Raw genomic sequence first — 6,002 nt, forward strand, 5'->3', positions numbered from 1 at the left:
TAAGCCCCGTAAATGGAGACTTTTGGAAACGCTGCTGGTCCTGTTTAAGTTTGAAAACTCTGGGGTGGGGTTGTGTTGTAGTCTGGAAATGGAGACCTTCAGAAACAGTGACGTAGACACACGTTCGTGTCATGATTGGGTTTTATTCGTCTGCTGTTATCAAGTCAAATTCAGTCAAATTCTGCATTTTAATGCCGCCACTGTATTGGCTGTTCCTCTGCTTCCTGTTCACACTGGTATGCCCAGTGTTGGAGAATGGTCATTGGTTTCCAGGTATGGACAGACATTATTTCTATTCTAAAGGTGCTAAAGTTTTTTCTGCTGCCAAATGTGGTTTCTTGCCAGGAATGGGTTGTGGTGGTGGTGGCTGCCAATAGCTTCAACCATTGTTGTGTTGAGGTGAGAATACTCTCAGGGCAGCTACGTCTTCCTCCTCTCATGCTAAACTGAGGGAAGACTGGATGCAGCAGTGGCTCACTATCGCAAAGTGAGATCATGAGACAGAACGGACTGGAGCTAGCTGATTAGCATGCTAACCACTTATGGAGACAGCTCTTGGTGTGTAAAAGAATGAAATTTAATGCTGAATTTAATGCTGTTTCATCTAGACTGGTACATAATATTAACAGTTGTTAATGCGAACGTTGGCTATGCAGCAATAGCAAAAATGTACATATAGTACCCATAAAGCACCATTTAAAAAGAAAAATGTAGTCGTGTTAATGTAGTATAAATGGTCAGACAAACAAAAGTTCTATGTTCTACATTGTGATAAAGTGTAATATCATTATTATTTTCTTTACCAAATCAAAGATAAAATTAAATATGATCTTAAAAGTCTAAATTAAAAACAGTAAGTTAAAAAAAAAAGGAACTCACCTTTTCAGTTGTTTCTTCTTGTCCACCGTGTCTCCAAACTGGACTGCAGTGCTCTGGTATCTGACTCCAAATATATATCGATGCTTGTGTGTGAGGGCGTCTGTGTTTTTTTTAATTGTGTTTGTGTGTATGAGGATGGACTGCAGTCAGTGTGTGGGGTTCTTTTTTTTTTTTGCATATTACAAGGGTATTCAAGGTATCTTACTTATGTAGTGACACTGGATACTGTAAGTCTCAGTAGGCAAATGTCCTTCAGCCTCAACATGAAGGGAGCTACTGAAGTTACTGATGATGTAAATTTGCAATGTGAGGACTAACCAATCTTCATTTTTTAACCTAGATGGGCGGTGGCGTATAATCTGCAGCTTGTTTGCATTTTGTTCATTTGAAACATTGCCTTGTGGCAACAACAAAAACTGTAAAGATAGTCATCTTTTTTTAATGTTATCGCATTTATTGGCGCGACAGCTTCACACCTTCACACCACTACCTGTTTACAAAGGCTATCAGCGTATATATGCAGCTTAGAAATACAATGTGAGATGGCTCCTTGTGGGTCTGATCCAAGGCTCTGACAGTAATGAGCTAAAAGCAACGCAACAATTTTATTTTTCTACAAACAAAATCATATGACACCAGAATAATTTCAAAAGAGACATAACCATTAAAATGCTACACATAGGGGCATAAGGATGTGTAAAATGTAGATCAGAGAAGCATTGAGAATACACTGATTGATAAGCATTGCAGTGAAATTCAGAATTTTAGACCCTGAAAGTTGACTTGCTTCATTTTAACTCTACATTAAAATGACCATTGTTCGTAGAATGATCTGCAGAATAAGTTGAAGTCATATAAAAATCAAGTCTTAATTGTGATGAATCACACTGAATTCTTTAAACATTTCCATCCATCAAATATCATTTTTTTATTTATAACTTTGTCATGTTTGCAGTATGAGTCTTGGAGTGGCTATGTTGGTCCGCCGCAAGTACAGACTGAGGCTACGTCCACATGACTCTCCATAATAATCCATTGCCACACACTGGGCAAGCAAACTGTCTACTCTGCAGTTGAGGCAGCTGAAGTGTTAAAATGCAGAATTTAACTGCACAACAGCTGCTAGCAACAACCACAAAGTCAGTAACACTTGTGTGTCTTTACTCATGTTGCTTTCACCACAGGTAATCAAGGCTGATAAGACCCAATCAGGGAGCGACCAGGGGTGTTTACGTCATTGTTTCCAAAGGTCTCTGTTTTTGCCTGTCCAGACTACAATGCTACGTCAGAGTTTTCAAACTAAAACACACAACAAATTTTTTACAAAATCTCGGTTTTAGGCGCCTTTTAGGCAAGTTATGTGGATGGCAGGAGTAAATGTATCAAAAGTGATGCATTTTGAAACTAAAATGCAGTAGTGTGGATGTAGCCTCAAATATCGCCACAGATCACATCAGAGCATCATGAAATTTGGTACAGGTATTCACGGGTCCCAGATGACGAATCCTACTGACTTTGGTGGTCCTTGGACTTTTCCACTAGCACCATCATCAGGTCAAGATATAAATTCGTACATTCTTGTGCCAATGCATTCTTACAAATGAAAACTTTGATCAGGAATTCTTTCTAGTCTGCTAACTATAGTCACATCTAGTTAAATGTGTTCTGTTCAAGTCTCATTTAATCTTTTCTTCATCTGGATTCAGTGTTTTGCTTAAAACACTCTAGTTTTCCTGCCCTGTGTAGAAAAAGCAGAGGTAACACCAGACTGCTGGGCAGACAAAACCAGAATGTAGACTTCATCACCACACAAGCAAATATTGCTTTCTCCGCCATGAGCTTGAAAATGAAAATGCAAACTATAATCCCGCAAAACCTCAACACATGTGTCACCATGATGGCCATGATGGTGTGAAATGCCCTCTGCTTTGATTGGTCAACTTTGTGCCCAACCATTTTCCCTGGCCCTGGATGAGTGAGAGTGTAGAGGACAAAGAGGCTGCAGAAGGAGCTGACCAACAAGGATGAGGTATAGAGTAAGAAAAACGGTAGTGTAGGGAAGTCAGGGAAGTACAAATACGCTACACCCACCCATCCAACACAAATCAACCAAACACACCCAATGCTGATATTTCTGATCCTGACTCCACCCGTCTTTCTCAGGTTCAGGTAGATGATGGGATGAACAACAGCCAGGTAGCGCTCCACACAGGTCAGGCAATGAAAGAGAGCCTCTCCAGGTAAGACCAAGGCGAAAATAAAAAATCCAGACATCACTGCATTCTCATTTCCCATATAGCTGCCATAACAGTAGCAACCACATCCTATCTGACCTAAAAGCTCCAAGGCCACCATATGGTATGTGACGAAGTCGAGGTGGCTTGTCCTTGTTACCATAGAAGTGGATTGCTGGTGCCTCCATCTTTGAAATCCCACATAGAGGACCAGGGCAGAGAGAGGGAGGAGGAGGAGGGCGCTGGTGGCACCATAGGCTGAGATGATGTCAATGCCATTTAGGGAGGTGATGCAAGTGAAGTATGGAGAGGACTTGTTGAACATGTCACTGAAGGAAAAACAGAAATGAGAGAAAGAGAATGATCTTTGTCTGTCTTTCTAGATTTCTGGTAACAACTATCGAGGGCTTGTTTAGTTTGAGTTAATTGGTTTATTTTCGGTCTTGAGGTGTAAAATTGTTGGAGTTGCCCTTTAACCAAGTTGCTGTTATTTTTTTTATTTTTTTGGGGGCGGGGGGGGGGGGGGGGCTTTTTGTGCCTTTATGATAGATCAGTGGAGACTGACAGGAAAGGGGGTAGAGAGAGGGGAATGACATGCAGGAAAGAGTCGGACCGATTGGGAGTCAAACCGGTGACTGCCTGCTAAGAGCGTCTTGCGCTCACACGTTACACGCCCTAACCACTCGACTACCAGGCCGCCCCCCTAAGTTGCTGATATAACTGAAACAACAGTTGTACTACCTATCCGAGCTTCTAGCTTCTATACCATTGTCTAACTCAGTTGTTCCCAACCTGTAGGCCACAAAGGTATTGCAAGTGGGTCGACAAATCTCTTTTTTTCTTCTCATATCAAGGTCTATCACTGTGAGAAGCCAATGATAGGAACATGTTGTCGCCCCCAAACCTTTTTTGTCGATGGACCACAGTGTAAACTTGTTTTGTATCTCAGTTTGTTATCGGTCTAAAAGATTCCATCTATGGCAAAAACTGGATAGCAGAATGGATAGCTAGTTGGCAACAGTAAGAGTATTTCCCCTGATTTTGCATTACTTTGTGGTCAGATTTGGGCTGCCAACATTTTTGAGATTTTCAAGTGGGCAATGAGTTGGAAAAGGTTGGTAACCAATGGTCTAACTAATCCTTATCTAAAGCAGTTTTATATATACACAAATGAAAACAAGCTAGCGGACAACATTATGCCACAGAAGAAGATTTCAAAGAATTCAATGATTTTCTCAAATCCAAACCAAAATATCACCTAATGATCACTGTCAGGCTTAAAAAACTTGTCTTTACATCAGTGTCACACAATCACAGCATCAGAGCCCCAAAAAGTTGCAAGATTAATCAAAAAAATATAAGATTATTAAGAAAAATAATAATTTCTGCTTATTATGTTTTTCAGACTTTTTTTTTTTTAAATTGTGTCTTTAACAATGAAATTAAATTTACATCAACAGTCTACAGAGAGAAATAATTTATGGATATGTAACTTGCAAAGAGGGTTCACAAATAGACAATGCTTGTCCTAAAGGGTCTAAAACAAAAAAGTAATTTCAAGTAAGTAAAACAGACCAACCTCAGCATTTTCTTAGGCTTTTCTTTTATTGCTTCCCACACACAGCAGGGCTGCTGTACAGGTGTCCGTCAGGAGAGGGAGTGACGTATGGAGTGTAGGATGGATGTGTGTTTGTGTTACCAATCAAATGAACAGGACATGTGGATTCTTTGCATGCCACAAAACCAGTAGTCACTTCTTTAGTTTTCTCATGCTGTAGGGAAATTTTCTTTCCATGTACTGCTCCAGTTGGTTCAGGGTGGAAAGAGGTAAATAATTAGGTGCCTTAGAAACACTCATTGACACAGAGCATAGGGGTTGTCAAGTCATTAGCCACAGGCCAGTCTTGGACTCATCCAGATATGAGATGTACTGAGGTTAGAATTGAATGATATTTGTAGAATTGATGAAAACAGGTTTTCTACTGTGAGAGTGACATTGGACCAAAGAAATAAGGAACATTTGTGTCTCATAGTTCCAGTAGCACATTTCTGCAGACTGGAAGCTACAGTTTCCTAATGTTTTGTGACAGTGTCATCACACCAGAAACTCAGTTTGCTATGTGTACAGAACAACCCTAATCCTAACCAGTTCATCAACAGACACTGCAGTGAAAGACTAAGGTCCTGATAGTCCTGAAACTGAAGCCTCCATCCATCCATTTTCTATACCGCTTATCCGAAACCGGGTCGCGGGGAGGCTGGAGCCAATCCCAGCTGACTTCCGGCAAGGGAAGGGTACACCCTGGCAATTTAGATTCACCAATCAACCCAATGTGCATGTCTTTGGACTGTGGAAGGAAGCCGGAGTACCTAGGAGAACATGCAAACTCCACACAGAAAGGCCCTAGGCCCAGGGTTCGAACCCAGAACCTTCTTGCTGTGAGGCGACAGTGCTAACCACTGCCTGAGGCCTCCTGTACTGCAGAAACATATTATTGTAGAGCTCAGGAGTTATGAGCAGAGTACAGGTGTGTAGATGGCCACACAGTGGTGCTATTCACTCCAAAATCAAAACAGTTCCAAATCAGTTTTCACATTTCCAGTGCTTTTCACTTATCTTCATTAACAAACAGACAAACAAATGTCTCCTCATTACAGGTAATTTAGGCCAGAAGAAGTTATCAAATCCTCCTTATTGAGTCATTTTACAGGGGTTTGTTTTAATCTACGTGGTGAGGGTTACAACTGTAAATCATTCTTTAAGGGAAATATTGTAAACACTGAAACTATACCTTGTAATGACAACTCTGTGGTCTTAATGGGTTAAAATTAAGATACATGAATGAAGACTCTATCATGCAACAAATGTCTTTGTGTACTGTGCTGTAT

The sequence above is a fragment of the Trachinotus anak genome, unplaced genomic scaffold, assembly GCF_046630095.1.
Source record: "Trachinotus anak isolate AG129_WGS33_773 ecotype Australia unplaced genomic scaffold, CSIRO_AGI_Tana_v1 ptg000023l, whole genome shotgun sequence".
NCBI classification, from domain to species: domain Eukaryota; kingdom Metazoa; phylum Chordata; class Actinopteri; order Carangiformes; family Carangidae; genus Trachinotus; species Trachinotus anak.